This window comes from Vanellus vanellus (genome assembly GCF_965231255.1).
Source record: "Vanellus vanellus genome assembly, chromosome: Z".
Taxonomy (NCBI): domain Eukaryota; kingdom Metazoa; phylum Chordata; class Aves; order Charadriiformes; family Charadriidae; genus Vanellus; species Vanellus vanellus.
The window spans coordinates 18,849,985-18,867,988 of record NC_138908.1 but is presented as its reverse complement, the minus strand read 5'-3'; positions in this window follow the sequence as shown (position 1 = coordinate 18,867,988).

The following is an 18,004-nucleotide window of genomic DNA, read 5'->3' as shown; positions in this document are numbered from 1 at the left end:
GCAACTTCCTGAAAACAAATGATACTGAATCATGTCATTATCCACAGTGGGATACTCCTAAGGGAACATCAGGTGTACATCAAATAGTCATTGAATTTACATCATATCACCAGCTTTCTAATCCCAAAAGAGCTGCCACAGACAGACAAAATCCCGTCAAAGACTTGTGCACTGCTCAGCTGTGTACACATGGTGTGAATGAAGATCACAAGCTGTTCTTTTGGCCACTTCCCCAATTGCATTTGATATCTCCTGGGAAAAGCCAGTTCAAGTGTTCTGCTGAAAAGAAGTGGTGCAAAATTTATGGCCAATGCAAGAATTGTGGCTATCTGTCAGTCATGAAAGTTTTTCTCTAGACAGGTCTGAAACCTACTGAATATTTTAAGATTTCATTTTTCAAGTTACCTATTCTACTGAGCAAAATGAGGCATGTAGAGCATGATTTTCAAAAACAAATGGAAATGGCACATGGTTAGTGTACATTTAGTGGTAAAACTTTCCCTGGATTTCATAAGGCTAAAAGTTCTAATGTCACCAAATGTTGTTTGTTTGTTTGTTTGTTTGTTTGTTTTTAAAACAAAAACAGAATTTACTATCTAAAATAATAAAAATAGTGGAAGTCTCACTGTATTTATACTGTTACCACAAAACATAGTATCATGTAAGTTTGATGTAGCACAGGTGGCAGAAAGAGAAAAAAATAAAAGCTGGAAAACCTAAACCCACTAATTACTTTTCAAAGAACTTTCACAGAATCATCTTAGAATGGTTTATGTTGGAAGGGACCTTGAAGATCCTTTAGTTCCAACCCCCTTGCCATGGGCAGGGACACCTCCCACTAGACCAGGTTGCTCAAAGCCCCATCCAGCCTGGCCTTGAACACCTCCAGGGATGGGGCCTCAACAACTTCCTTGAGCAACGTCTTCCACTGACTCTCCACCCTCATAGAGAAAAATTTCCTAATATCTAATCTAACGTCTCCTATGAGGACAAGCTGAGAGAGCTGGGGTTGTTCAGCTTGGAGAAGGGAAGACTCCAAGGAGATCTTATAGCAGCCTTCCAATACCTAAACCAGGCCTACAGGAAAGATGGGGAGGGACTTTTTGCAAGGGCATGCAGTGTTAGAAGAGGGTGAATGGCTTTAAACTGGAAGAGGGAGATTTAGATTAGATATTAGATATTAGGAAGAGGAACTAAGTGATCTTTAAGGTCCCTTCCAACCCAAACCATTCTATAAGTCTATGATTGTATGCCTTCACATATTTGAGTAGTTGAGCTCCTTTTAGATCAGGGAAAATAAGAAATGTTTACGAATTTTTCCAACATTGTGAATTTCTCCAGAAATTTGAAATGTCAAAAAGCAGTGTGTGTTCATAAGACTATAAAACAGACTGCTGAGGTCTTCATGTGTCTATTAGGCCAAGCTTATGAGCACAGCAGAGTGTAATATTCAGTTGGCAACACTCAAGGAAATTACTTTAAAAAACTTTTTTAAAAGTAACCTAATGAGACTGGAAGAATCACAATAAAAGGAAGTAAACAGGATGATAAAATCACAGATCCACAATCAAACAGTTGATTATTTGTATTTAAATTTAAAATACTTCTGAAATCATGAATCAATTTTTTGATATTCCTAATCCATAACTATGGTGGAAGGAATTTAAAGTCAGAGGAAATATGATTTCCTGTGTTGCATTCATTTCCAATTACATAAACTTGACACTTGAATTCCTCAGCAAAACAGCTGTGTGAGTCATAAGCTTCCTTCACAGCTTGCTTCATTGTGCTAAAAAGTTTTACCTTGTCATTAACTAGGAAAAAAAAAAAAAAAAAGAAAGGTAGAATGAAAAGCACTTAAAGGTTGGGACTACTTTTTAATTCCAGCTGAACAAAAAGAGTTTTATGCATCTACTGCTTAGCTCCCTCGGGTCATAGAGACAGTCAACACAATAACTATAAGCACCAAGATGTGTCAACTGGCAATCAGGTTCAAAACAAGTGAAAAACAATGGTGCTTCACACAAGAGCCATGTAAGTCAAGGTCAAGAAATATTATGGATGCTAAAGTTGAGGAGAAATTGGATGAACTTTTGGAAAGGCAACCTACATTTGATTATTAACTAGACAGAACCTGCATTCAGCTGTGGAAATCTTCTGAGATTAAAACAGTGGAGGTCTGGAGCATACTGCGGACACTTTTTATGTTCAGACCTGCTTTTATGGTATCTCCTTGCAGTCACTGTTGTAGACAGGCATCTGGTATAAACGAATCTTTGTTTTGGTCCAGTTTGCCAGTTTTTATGGCTTCCCATTCAGTTACTAAGAAAGAAATGTGGGGTTTTGAAATTTGTGTTCTTTTGACACTATATTTACTCAGTGTTTTCACTTTTTTAAGACTTCTAGTGGAGGAAATAGGAAGAAATATTTTTTTTTATTTTATTTTGATTATATGTTTGATTATATCTTCTTTGGGTTAGGAGTTGGTCAGTGTAATAAATTATGATAAGAATCTTGTCTGTCAAATTCAGTGGGTTTTCCAGCCTTCTCTAAAAACCAAAAATAATACCACCTAGCAGATCACAATTTTAATTTTAAATTCTAGGAGAGGTTATATTAACTCTTGCAAGGTTTTATTAAAAAAAAAGGACAAATTTACATTAAGGTGCAAAACTTGCATGTATTTTATGAAATTTATTGAAGAAATTCATTTCAAGATAAATAGCTATGATTTTAAATATGTGCAGCCTTTATTAATAATAAAAATAATTATCTAAGGATTTGTATGAATGATTCCTCTAGTCCAGCATGCAAAAACAACAACCAGAAAAGAAAAATAATAAATCCCAGACACAGATCATTGTATGACTTTTTCCTCAGGTCTTGTTTTATTTCAAAAAACAAACCAGAACAAAACAAATTTCAAAACCAAAATAAATCAATTTAAATTCCAATTCAGATTAGCCAAAGTCATTGCAGTTTCAGTCAGCTGAGAGAAGAGAGGTTAGATCCTTCGCACCTAATACCCACCTTGCACCATACCCTATCATCTTTCCAGTTCCCCGCCACAATCACTACATATGCAGAACACAGTAAAACCTGACATGTCAAAGCATCATCATGCCTTGTCACAGTACTTGATGTTGGGGGGAAAAAAAACAAAAAAGCATTGAGTAGCAGTCTCAAAGTCTCTCTATCTAGTAGCTATCTTCTGGGAATTCAAATCAATATCCTTCTTAACTAAATATAGCATACTTAACTGTTCATACTTAGTATCATGACATCGCAGACACCTCAATGTAGAATTAAATGCCAGTGAAGAGCTCTCCATGGAATTAGAGCTTAAAAGCCTCCATCTTGATATTTGATTTTTATCTCTAGTAATCCCATAAGAAATCGGAGACATTGTTTAATGTTTGCTTTAATAGGCTTTCTGAGAATTAGATTAGGAAGCAAAAAGGAAAAACTTTTTTTCTTTGAGTAAATTTGAGCTATTCAGAGCCTTGTCATCCATTTCTGTGTGGTATGATGTCAGTACTATTACAAAAAGTGTTTATATTCTCAAACTTAAGACAACTGCAAGCAAGTTATGATTTAATTTTCAGATTATTGTCAAGAAATAACTTTGGCACAATCTTTTATATGTTTCTTTTAAAAAATATCTAGTGCTTAATAGAAACAAAGAACAGAAAATCAGTTATGCTTGTCAGTGTTTTCAGCACTGCACGATCATTTTTCATGAAAAGAGGAAATATATGCTGGTAAGGGGGTCTGATGTTTTAAAATAATATAAAAGCAACTCCTAAGCTCAAGGGCACTGTTTTATTTATCATTGACAAGAATAGCAAGTGGTGAGTCATGACTCTTTTTTTAAATCCATTCACTCACTTTCTATGCCTCTCTTTTTAGCTGCCGAACTTGCAATACCATCTGCTTTCCGCCTTTGGTGACTGAAGTTGCCTCCAGCTGAGACCAAATCCATGAATATTTAACACCTACAAACAGAAGTGGTAGTTCTCTCAAGACCAGCAACTAAGCTTAGTGGACATTTGGAAACTTGGGTCTGCACTTCCTGTCTCTAGACACAGTCATGTACCTGTGTGCCAAATTCAGTAAACACAGAAGCAGATTGCGGCTACTTACTGTGTCTCAAATCGCAAGGTAAAGGTCCATGTTTGGGAGTACTCCTAGCTTAGACTATGCTTAGCTTTTCTGCTTTTTGCCTCCTCCCATATAACTCTTTGCAGGACCCTAACAGTCAGACAGCTTTAGGGTTAACACAGCTGAAAAACCATTTGGACAGAAACGAGGGAAAGGAAAGGAATACTCTCATCCCTTCAGTTCTCTAGCCTCTGTCCTAGAAAGGGACTACAGACAACAGTGCCAGGAAGGGACACAGCAGCCAAATCACAAGTGAGAAATGGCAATACTTAAGCCACGGCTCTTAACGCCAGATCATTCCTTGATCCTGTTTAATCAGATAGAGCCTTTGAGTCCAGACTGAGAGAAAGGGCATGAAACAGACAGGCTAATGTGATACGAGACAATAAAAAATACTTGAATAATTCAATTTTTAAAAATTTTATCCCAAATTATAATTTCTTTTATTTATTTGTTGATGGCCTGGTATACGTAGTCTGTTAAACCTATTCATAATAGAATCATGTGAGTATAAGTAAATTAAAAAGCCAAAGAACTGGGCAAATATAAAATATGATATAGCTACATAAATATCTCCCAGTAACAAGATGCCCAAAACCAGGGCTCTTTCAAAAAGGTCTTCCTTTTTCCACAGCACTTCCTGAAAATTTGTAAATAAGTGACATAGCCATATCTGCTCATTCTAAGTTCAATTTCTTGCCTCCTTTCTCTACTACAAAAAAGAAATTTCATGCCTCTAACTTTAAGTGTTTTTTCACTTGGTTTCTATGGAGATTATAGATATTTTCGGGGACAGACTTGTAGAAAATATTTTAATATTTGTTCTAAAGCATGCTCTTTTAACAGAAACATTAACTGTGGAAAAAGAATATAAAATACATTCTGTAAGAGATTCTCTAATACTTTAAAATGGATAATTCAATTTAGCACAGGCTTCATAGTGATACGTGGTGTGGCAATTCTGATGGAACAAGTTATGCAAACGACCTTTAGTGATATTTTGGAAAGTAATTTTCAAAATGTAGTCCATACACTATATAACTCTTCTGTTTTGCTCATTTACTATTCTTACTGAAGTGTAGCCAAGTATTTTCTTAACAGTTTACTGACATTACCTGCAGCAGTTCAGAAAAAGTTTCTGAGTCTGCTCAGCAAACGCAGGAATCTGGGTAATACTAACAAAGAGGAAAATCACAAGCTTTTTAACTTGAACTATAGACCTCTCTTACTAAAACTACACATCAGGACTAGAGGTTGCCTTTCTGTGGTGGGATATCTAGCAAGAACTGCAAAAAGAGCTCCAAACAGTCTTAAGAAATATAGTGAAGTAAATAAAGCCATGTGTTTTAATGCTCTGCAGAAACTGGTCATCTGGAATTTTAAGACTCAGTGGTCAATAATTATTTCGCCCCACCTTTAAATTAAACAGTTTGAATTCCAAAATATTTAATACAAAGAGGAGAAAAGGACCGTCCCTCCCCCAAAATTCTTAAATCATGGCACTTGAAACTCAGTGAATTTTTTAAAACCTCAAGATTAATGCATCCATAAGGTCTGACCTATCTGTTTCTGTAATTGCAAAATTTAAATTTTTTTTTATTTCTCCAAACGTGATAAGACAGTATATGATGGCTTAGGGCTGACTTTAAAACATTTCTTGTTTAGTGCTGTGACCTTTGTTCTTGCTGTTATTAATAGCTGTTTTCTTCTAAACAATTTCTTTATAACTGTTTAGAATTTTGCCAGGCTTTGTCATCTAGGGCTAAAACTTCCATGCTCATTGGCTACTTTATGTTGGTTTTAATAAATGAAATGTTTCTTTAATCCCTTACATTAGTCCTTTCCCCCCACTCCTCCACAGTAGTGTCTGGCTTTGAACTAAGCAAGAAAGAGTTTTCATTTCCTTGCTGATCCTGATATGGTTTCTGATCCCACACGTCTGCTTTATCCTAATTCCTATGTGCTAGGCTTTTAGTAAAGCTGGTTGCCAAGGTTGGAACAGCATTTGTCAAAATGAGAATAAAATTTCTTAGCACTGGTAAAATTAAATATCTTACAGACTACAACATTATGCTACAAACTCCCAGTATAAAGGAGAGGAGGAAAAAAGAAACATAACATAGGGAGTATTTTCTACCTTTTTCTTTTATTTTGAAACCAAGGTGGTTGACTTACTTTTGTTGTTACAAGGGAAATTCTTTTCACCTAACACTTCCACTGTCAAAATCCAGAGGCTTTGCCATCGTTTTCACAATGACACTTCTTCATCAAGCACAAAGAAATACATGTTGCTTGTCCTTATCAGGTTTACCAAAACATTTGCACTATTGGCTTTGAGGGTAAAAATTAGTCTGCTGGCCGCTTCACTGCATAAAATAAAAGAAGAAACCCCTCTGATTTTCAGTTTCCTGGCTGAGTATTAAAGTCCCAGGAGGCAGTGGGTCCTTTATTGAGAAATTATTATGATACAGTAAAAATGGAAACAACAATGTCAGAATGGAATTGTTCCTTGAATTTCTAAATGCTGTTAATTTTATCTCAACCTAGTCAAACTCCCTTTCAAGATTTTTTGAGAGTTGGTCTTACTAAGGAGGCAGCATTTACAGAGACATCTCAAGAGCACCCAAAACTGATTGCAATTCCTTAATACTCAGCTCAGAGTGCTCTGTGCCTAGGTACATCCTTGTAAGAATGTTATTGTTTTCTGACAGTAACCTATGTTAATTCTGCTATTTGATTTTTTCAAATTTAGACCTTTCTGACTTTTTTTTTTTTATGAAAAACCAATTTTTCAAAGTCAGAATCTGCTTCTAAAGTGAGTCTGTAATATTTTTTATGTGTATTTATCACATGGCTAATGCCTTGGCATGCTCAGTTGCTGAAAAAAATATTTCTGAGTCAATGTGCCATCTGTATTCTTTGAGACATTGCAAGATCTTCAATGTCATACTAATAAAAGGAAATTTCAGCACAGCTGTCACAGCAGCAAAATCACCTGTAAGACATATATCACCAAGTGGTCTCTTAACATTACTCTGCAGGTGTCAGTGAAATTATTCAACTAGAGAATTTTGGCCAGGCTATAGTTGTCAAATCAGTCTTTAATTTTTTTCCAGATTCCTTGTTGCTTTCAATATTTGATTTAGAAAAAAATCAGTGAGCAAACCTGGAATAATTAAGTATGATCTACCAGCAACAAATTAGATCTGTTTTAAGATCACAACAAAGAGACAAAAAGAGAAGCAACAGCTGCTTGCTATTTGTCTTCATTTTGCAACGTCTCATTTTCTTCTGTTGCAGCCTCATATACAGTCTGCCTGCATGCATCAAAATAAGATGAATCTGCACACAGTTTACCACCTGGATATATCAAGTGTATGCAACATATGAGGAGGGCATGTGACATACATCCAATACACTTATCAGTCTAAAACGGCAAACTGAATCTTTTCTTTTCACTTTATATTTCAATTATTCACCAGTTTAAGGTAAAAAATGCTTCCTTTCTTTCAAAGCTTGACAACAGCAAAGGTCGCATTGTTAATGCCAGAATGTTTTAAAGGTATTTGTTGGTAGTTGTCTGATCTTAATGAAAATACTAAATATTTTTTGAGGTAAGACATAGACCTAGTACATTAGTAGAAATATCAACCATCTGTACAGGGTTCTTTTTTTTTATCACGCATACTGTACTGATTACAAATATTTTTGCTGCTTGTAAAACTACAGTGTGACTTTCAAGAGTGCAAGCTTTTTTACCTTTTGATTTCTGGACAATTTAAAGTTAAGTAATAATGTTCTGATTATTTTTTCTGGAAATGAGGCTGGAAGATTATTAGAGCAAATAGTATTTGCAAGAAAAAAATAGAATAGTTAGTGTGGCATAGAATGTATTACCACTCATAAGTATGCATTCTATGATGCCTAACTCACTGGCTTCAAAATTTACTAATGACATAAAATATGCATATGTCATATACTACATAGGGTACCCATCTACATTTTCAAAAATCATGGTCCACCATATAGTACATAACTGTAGCTTGTGGTGCCTTGACAGCTATTAATGTAAAAGAAATTTTCTTTGGCTATTTTGTGTCCTTTTCAGCTTACAGACTACGAACATTGCCAACGACTATCTGCCAGAAGATCACTGCAAAGGCTGTCAGTATGGACATGTGTATATGGAATATTATTTACTTTGTGAGCAAATAATTAATATAAATTTAAGTAAAAACAAAGTTTACCAAAATAATGTTTACATATAAAGATTACACAGACAAGAAAAGTTTCATAACTGTCTCTTATTTAACTGGCATAATTTATTCTGTATGGGTTTTGTGTATGTTGGTGGGTCTCCAAATGCCTTTCAACGTTATCCTTTCTCATAGCTACAGTGTAAACACAGACTACTTGCATTTTGATTTTAAAGTTATTGCAAGCCCAAAAAAGGGACCATGAAAGATGGTGATACCTGGCTTTAAAACAGATAAAATTTATCCCTTCTATCATTTCATTTAATTTTAGCCACTTCATCGTCTGTTTGTCATTCATATAATTTGCATGGTAACAAGAAGCAAAACATTAACATTAGTTTATATGTGAGATATTAAACGAGCAAAATAACAGGTTATTACTTTTTGCAGTACCAGGAGTTACCTACAAAAAGAAAACAGTTAAGAAGAAAGCTTTAAATGAAACTGTCCAACATGCCAGCAGAGTAGCGCAGTCTTTTAAAAACTGAAGTACAAGTAAAACATACAGGATCCAGAGATAAAGAAGTGGCATTTGACAATGACACCACATTGTTGTTGTTGTTTACCTGCAAGTTTAATACAGATATTTTCAGTATTTTCTCATAAATTATGTATCTAAACTGTAAAAGTTGTTACCACAATACAAATTTGATTAAAAGGACCCATTTTTATTGCTATTTTTGTTTTATTTTTGTCATACTTTATTGCTTGAGAAGACCTTATTTCATAATCCTGCATTTGCCGCTAACCATATTGCACTCATTTAGCAACACAAGTGGTTACACGTCTGCAGTTACCAGGTTGCTTGGGGGTTGTGCCTGCCTGCAGGAACTAACCTGCTCCAACTGCAAGAGGACATTCATCAACTTGTGAGCATCATCAATACAGGGCAGGCAGATACATTTCTTTAGATCACCTCTGCTGGCCTTCTAGCACTCCCCTTTCTAGACAATTTATTAAAGTTCTCAGTGGAAGACCTTTTTTTTTTTTTTTTTTCTATTTTGTGGAACATCCAATTTCTGTTTGGATTCATCAGTCAGATGAATTTTCTCTTCACATTTATTCTCAGAGCTCTATTTGGGGAATTTTGTTTAGCACTGAGAATTCACTACAAATTTTTTCTGAATACTCAGTTTTTAGAATGAAGCATATTGCATAGCCACAGCCAGAAAAGTCACAGGGTGTTATTGGACAACGGACCATGATCATTGGACACTGTATTAACATTTTTGTATGAATACTAAAGTATTCAAGAAAACTGTTTCTTTGAATTCTAACATGTACAACACAGTATTTATCTTCCACAGATAATATTACCTTATTACTGAATTGTGGAGCTTCTCTCTTTCTGAAAACAGGCACAAAAGGCACTAAAATTGACTGGTGCAAAACCTAGTCAAATCTACTGAACTAACAAAATTGCTGCGAGGCATGATTTTCTCCACATTAAGTTGGCATTTTAACAATTATATCACTACTTCTATAAATTATGAGAACAGGTATTGGTTTTGGAGCTTATTCTAGCACAGCATGCTTCCATCCTTTTGCAGAAGTTTTGAACAGTTCTGTATAAACCCATGCCAAGTCTTTCATTGGCAGCTGAACACTACTATTCTGCAAAGCTGAACCAAACAGGCTTGATTGGGGCTTGGTGAATAGGAGTGCTGCAATATTAAGCTATATCTCTGAGTCAGATGAGTAAACAGCATGTGATTAAAGGGATAGGAAAAAAGGTGTCAGATATGCTAAGCAACGAAAGATAATGGCCTGAAAAACAGCACTGAAACAGGACTATATGCAAAGCATTCTGTTTAACTGTGTTTTCTTGGTTTTGATGCATACAGTTTCATACTAAACCAGTTTATTTAAAAGCTGAAACAATGATAACCTGAAACAAAGACTCCACTCATTCTAACTTGTTTTTTATAGTGATGAAAAAAAATTAGCAAAGATTTTGTTTTGCAAAAGCAATTACCTGGAATAATTTCTGAACTTCAGTTATGTGACTGGAGCAAGACTACGAAGATCATTGGTTATACTAAATTTACAAGTAACATAAAGAGTGAAATTGTGATTAAAACTAAACAGTGCAGAGGCTGTGGGTGAAGGACAGGAGAATACAGAAAACAATATCAATTATGGCTTACAAGAAAAGTAATTTTAGTATATCTTTTGTAAATTCCTGGAAAAAAAATACCTGAATAAGTGTATAAAAACTAGTATGATAAGAGGAGGGGTAGCACAGCCTAACAGTTTAAATTAGACGGCCTGATGTGAAAAAAGGCATGATGTAAGCCATGGAAAACAGAGATTCCATGAATACTTTCTCTGAATGTCCCTCATTTCTTTATATGTGATTTTTTTTACATATGATACCTAGCTTGAGATCATGATTTGCTATAGGGAAATGAGAAAGCTGTGTCTTTTTCAAATGTAAATGTTTTGTTTCAAGTCTTCCATTTTAAATAGAGCTAGCAATGCTTATAGTACATTAAAATTTAAGTGATTTCCCTTCATTTGTGGAAAACAAATGTGCCAGGAAAAAAAAGTGCCAGGAAATAACCACTAATCTGAATATCAAAATAAATGAGGATAGACTAGTTTTTATTATCAAAACCTACAACTACCATTCATCAGTCATATGAGTATGGAAGTGTTTGGAGAGAGAGGCCAGTTTATTTTTACTTAAAGAAACACAAGAGATTTGTAGAAATAGCATGAAATATTGAAATACGTCATCTTGTTATGCTCATCTAGACTCTCACAAGTTTCTTTGAAACCTTCTGAACCAATACTTAGACAATATCTTCCTTTTCAAGCAGGACTCTCTCTTGTGTCTTAAACAGCATTCTTGATGCTATATATACAAACTAATATTTTTTGGTTCCTCAGCATCATCATGGTTTTGACACATATTTATTTTGCCTTCGGATTCTACTTACACAGATATCCCCACTTAGTATTTTTTGCATTTCATTTCTCATTCTTTGGAAAAGTATCTACTAAATTTAAGCCTGATCAGCCATGCTTGTGTGCCAAGATCTTTCATTTTTAACATTTACCCCCAAAATATTGCAACTTTTCCCCCATTGCATCATCTACAAATATTTGATAAAACTATAATCATTATTCTGCCATCAGATTTGCCAATGGAATTAGAAGGCGGCTTAGGTCCCTACTTGGCATTCCCCCAGCCACAATTCAAGTAAGACTCATTCATTCCCTAAAAGTATTTTTTATTCGTATTGCATCTCTAGGTCACACTTCTTTTTCCCTTATCATTTTCAAAAGCTTCATGTATGTTATTTCAAAACTATTCTTTCTATTTTTCTGTTAGGCTTCCAGTCTTGTCAAAGAAGGGTTTAAGGGAATCCATTTATGACAACGTATCTGTGGATTTTTTTAAGACTTGCTACACATCAAAAATCTTCTTCTTTAATAATTTGTATTAGAGTCTTTTCAGTTATTGGTTCTGTACTGGTAGATCTATTTTTCTGAAGAACTGTCCCTTTCTTATTCCAGTACCCTAATAGGAATTTCATCAGATGCCACCAGTGGAGCACTTTTGACTTTTCTACATGTTCTTAAGCTTAATTTCCCTTACTCTAAAGAGTACTATCTCTTTCTTTATCATTATTTTAGTTAATTATGTACTTAATACTAGCCATTTTAATAAAACAATTTAAAGTAATGAAGGTGTTCTCTATTCTTGTACATTTTAATCAGCAAGAATTTGTTTTTATTCACTTTTAGACACTTAACCTTAAATTTCCCCTGATTTCCTTTTCCCTCTTGTTACAGTAGTTTTTCATTGCTTTTTCTGCTTCTTCATAGCAGAAAATCATTATCTGCTCCCTTCCTGCTTTTATACCCATATGCATATGCCATTTCTTAAACTCATCTATAGATATATGTGTTTTCCTTGCTGTTGCTATTTTTGAAATTCAGTTGAATAAAAGTGTCCTAAGGTATTCACAAGTGCTTTTTTTTTTTATTTCCCATGTACCTTAAAAAAAAAGGAGATTTCAGAATTGCTGTTGAGTATTTAAAATAATCTTCTCTTGCGCATTGTTCTCCCAACAACTCTACGCTTTGGCTTTACTTCTCATGATATCCTACTTATAAAATCATTATTTTTAAATCTTTAATCCTTATTCTACATCTTTCACAACCTCTTTTCCTGGAGTAAACAGGAAAATACGAATAGTTCCACACTGTGCATATCTTCCATTTTTAGATTTTCTGTTTTCTTTTTCCTTTCATTAAAACAGCTGCTCTTCAAGAAATTTTGTCCTTCTGAAGGAACTCATGCTCCATGTTTCAGAATCTTGTTGGACTACCCACACACATTTTTTTCCAGCAGATATCTAAGGAACCAAAGCACCTTTTCTGTTACCACAAACTCCTGGTTCCTATAGTTTTATAGAAAACATAAAAATCCTTAATTATATTATCAATATTAGATGATGGCCACAACATGACTTCTGCTGTTTTCCTTTTTTCCTGGAGAAATTCAGAAAATCTGCCTCTCACCTATTCCTGAACACGGAGAGAAAAAGAAAAGTACCTACAAGTTAAACTAAATAACATCATCCTTATTTTGAAAGCATTAACACATTTTATGAACTTTGTCATAAAATTCAGTATCAGGATCCAAAATTCCTAAAGCCATGACCTAAGTTGATAGATAGCACTTGCCAAATAGGTGAGGTCAGCAGACTCCTTCACACGACACAATACCAAAGTCACAGAAAGCATGAAGGTCCAGAACTACAAAGCATTTTTCTGATAAGTGGTTTTATTAAAAAGGTGTTTAACAGAAAATCAATGTAACCTTTCCAACAAATTAGAAGAAATGTGCTTAGTATGTTTGTTTTGAAAAGAAAATGTTGCCACTGTGTCTAGACTTCATACATCTGAGTAAAATTGGTTTGAAATTACTGTTATATCATCATGAAAAAATATTTTCAAGTCAATACGCAGTAGCAGAAGTAAGTCTATCATTGCAAGATCATTTTTAATCCAGATCATTTTCATCTGGTTTACAATATAAGTCCAGAAGCAGTGAGAGAACAATGGAACAGCCAAAGAATGAGCAGCAAATGGATCCAAATCTCTTAAATAAACCTTAACTGAGTGTATTGGGTTTACATGGCGTGGTTTTGGTAGCAGAAGGGGGCTGCAGAGTCGGCTTCTGTGAGAAGACACCAGAAGATGCCCACATGTGGGACAGAACTAGTCCCAGCCAGCTCCAAGACAGACCCATTGCTGGCCAAAGCTAAGCCTATCAGCCACATTGGTAGTGCCTCTGTGAAAACACGTTTTAAAAAGAGTGAAAACTGCTGCAAAACAGCTATGAGAGAGTAGTAAGAATATGAGAGAAACAGCCCTGCAGACACCAAGGTCAGTGAAGAAGGACGGAGAGGAGATGCTCCAGGCACCGGAGTAGATATTCCCCTACAGCCTGTGGAGAAGACCATAGTGATGCAGTCTGTCCTCGTGCAGCCTGTGGAGGAGTACGGTGGAGCAGATATCCACTCTGCAGCCCATGGGGCAGCAGGTGGCCATGCCCTGAAGGAAGTTGCCTGGGCCCATGGAGAGCCCGCACTGAAGCAGGCTGCTGGCAGGAGCTGTGACCCATGGGGCAACCACACTGGAGCAGGCTGTTTCTGAAGAACTATATCCCATAGAAAAGACACGTGCTAGAGTTGTTCTTGAAAAACAACAGCCTGTGGGAAGGACCCATGTTGGTGAAGCTCCTGAAGGACAGTATCCTGTGGGAGGAACCCCACACTGGAGCAGCGGAGGAGCGTGAAAAAGAGGGAGCAGCAGAGACAAAGCGTTATAAACTGACCTCAGCCCCCATTCCACATCCCCTTGCATGCTTGAAGAGGAGAAGGTTGAATAGCTGGGAGTAAAGTTGGCCTGGGAAGAATGGAGGGGCCGGGGGAAGGTTGATTTTTTTTTTTTTTTTTTTTTTCTCACGCTCTTACTCTGTTACAAGTAACTGGCAATAAATTGGCAAGATGAGTCTGGTTTGCCCATGATGGTAATTGGTAAGTAATCTCCCTGTCCTTATCTCAAGCCATGAGCTTTCTGTTGTATTTTCTTCCCCTGTCCTGTTGATGGAGGGGGAATGATAAAGTGGTTTGGTGGGCACCTGGTGGCTAGCCAAGGTCAACCCACCACACTGAGTAGTATCTTTCAGGATCCTACTGAGTATCCTTCAGTTCTTAGAATACCAACACTGATTGCCTGAGCCAGTATTGCAAAGGTGGGTTCACTTCAGATTAAAGCTTTAAATATCCATTTACTTTTGAGGTACGGGTATGGGAAAGAAGCAATATCAGGACCTTTATTTCTGATCCCTTCCTGTTTGTGCTTTGACTGGGTTATCTAATCATGTGAAGGGGGCAGAGCAATGTGAGTGGGAACAACTTAATTGACACAAAAATATTCCTGAGAGACATTCCTGTTACTGGTATAACTCGTAATTAGGGCAAAATCGCAAAATTCCTTTGGGATAGGATCACCCTATTAGTTAATAGGTCACAATCTCACACAAGGCTGTAAGTAGCACCATGTTATAAATTACTACGATTCTCAGTGGTAAATATAAGTTGTATAACAGTAAAATAGTACTTGATTATTATATAACAATAAAATGACAATACACAAATTACTTTTATCACATCAAAAATACTGCTGTCTATTAGAACACCAACAGTTCAAAACACTAAAGAGGTCTGAATCTAAAACAATGTTCTGCAAACAACGAAATAACCTGTGTGATAGTTATGAGAGAAAAAGGTTTATATAGCACAAGTAAATAAAAATATGTTTTATGGGCGTTTATTGTCAAATAATTCCCTTCAGAGCCATTTAGCCTTTATCATCCAGACTCAAGCCTACAAAATAGATAGGAGAAAGATCTGCCAGTGACAATAGACATAATGTACCACATTATATTGATATTAGAAAAAGTTAAGTAAGGCTGTAGCTGTTGAAAAATCTAGGCACTAGTGGAGAACACAACGGTGTTCTGTAATTTCTAAGAACAAACATTGGGGGGAAAAAAAGCATTTAGCTAGCGCTACAGTGACAAACTGGCACTGCTTAGGGAAACACAAATGAAAACATGTCAGAAAAGTGCCCAAAGCATCAGTATCAAGCTTCAAATATTTCAAAAGAATATGACAAGTCAGAGTATCAAAGAGTAATGAAAAGCAAGGGGGATCAGAATTAGAATTGCTAGTATGTTAGAATCCACTGAGTGCTATTTAGGAAAGTCATCAGAAATGACTTATTAAAGCGGCCTCACAACTGCAGCATGAATCCCAGTTCTTACTATTTAAAGGATGAAAAACTATTAGAGCCAAGTTTGCATTTTTTTTTTCTTTTCTGTTCAGAAATATCCCAGGAACACAAGGGTATCTTATATGAAACAGATGACCAAAGACTCAATAACTCTAATTAAAGTGCCTGGTTACTTGCTATCTTTTCAAAGAGAAGTTTGGTGCTAGCATCTGTCACAGCTGTCTTCTATTGACATCAGTAATACTCACTTGAGCCACAGAGTCCTCTAAGTTGCATTAGCACTATCAACACATACCTGGAGCTGAAATGTTCAAGGAAGGCAGAAAAAGGAATGAAGAGTATGGATCTGAGCTCAGAACTCTGTCAGCATTTCTATGAATGTATTTATTATTGAATGAAAAAAAACTGTTAGTGTCATATTAAATCCTGACACACTCATACAATCCAATTTTCAGCAGCAATTCTGATTTCAGGTTCTACCTAGACATCTTAATTCTGTCCTCTGCAGTGTGTGTAATTTTGATAGGAGTAGCACGTGGCCTCGGGCACTGATCTCAAGTAAACATCCGAAAAATAGGGTTTTTTTCAGACTGAGTTTGTTTACATTCTAATCTAACAAAATATATGAGCACACGAGTAGTTATATTGACTTCAGATTGCCCATTTATTCAAGTGTTTTGTGGTAACAGAAACTGTGTCCTCAAATGGAAATACTTAGACAGCAAGGAAAATAGATTATTGGATAGTTTGTAAAGAAGGTATCACCCTCAACTATTTATGAATGAAAGTGCAGTACACATGTTGAGTATTTTGTCTTTGATGTGTAGAAGTAGGACAGGAGCAGATTTACACTTTTTCTAACGTTAACACAGTGAAAAGAAGCACGTTCTCACATAGTTTAGGCTGAGCACTTAGTTAGTTTCTAACCATGAGCTTCCATTTATATTTTGTTGTACACATTTTTTAATACTTGTGTAAATCCTAGCATCTGAAATCCTAGAATACTACCTAGAAATTCCATAATGGATTGAAAAATTTAATTGATTTTTTAGGGGACCTTTACAGTGTCCAGCTCACTAGGCTGGAGAACTATCACAGTGGATTCTTTAAACAGGCTGGAAAGTGTCCCAAAACCACATTGACACAGGCAAGTGCAATAGGAGCACTTGTTGTTGTTGAGTTCATTGTTGGTGTTTGAGTTCAGCTGAAAAGAAAACAATCTTATTTTGTAAGCCTTAAGCCGGTGATGCAAGTTAATATATCACTGTAATACCAAAAAAAGTTCTGAGTATTAAGACAAATGTCTGCATACATTAACTACTGCAAAGTCATTTTTAAAACATGTTTGATAAACTTAATACCTTTTTCTTCTGTGGCATCAGTTTATCAAGTGAATTATACTGTACCACGGGGCATAGAAACAGCATGATACACCGAGAAGTGAATAGGTATTCACTCTCTGTGAATTTTATTGCCAAACAAGTATGCAGTCTTGCCTTGTTTCTTTATTAGCTGATTTTTTTTTTATATAAGATTGCTATATCAATTTTATGGCTAGCTAAATGTTGATTAGTTCTTTCACTGCTTTGTTTTGACATGTTGAAATCTGTCTGTAAATCTGACATTTGTAAATTTACATTTCATTGAAAAACTGCTGGCAGGATATAGACATTTGCTCCTAGACTAATTGTATCACCTTTAATTCTGACAAAGAAGGCAGAGGACCAACTCATCTTGAAACCCCAGTGTTCCTGAATTAATGTAATGCCATCTACTTTCTGCAGGTGTTAAGGATGATAATAAAGGGATTATATTTCCTCTATACACAGGGCTTTTTTTCCCATTTATGTGTTCAGCTATAGTTGTCAATCAATTCCGGTCACACATTTCTAATATTATTCCATGGAAAATGGCTGGATAAATCTGAGCAGAGATTTCTACATGCTAATCTAAATACACTTATAAAAAAAAAAAAAGAGAGAAGAAAATTAAAACATGAATGTGTAAATTAAATTGTAAGAGGGTGAATTCCTTAGAAAAGCCTACATCTACTCAGTTGCACTAAACTCAAGTTCTCATATATACATTTTCTTGGTTTCTAAAACATTTACTTTTAATAAAATAACTATATTAAGTAAATTCCCCTTCCACAAATAAAATGCTAGGGTGCTTAATATATACAAACTGTTTCTTGAATATATGTTCAGTGCAAAACCATTTTTTTATCTGTGCAGAGTGATTCAGCAATTGAATTTCTCACACTCAGTGTA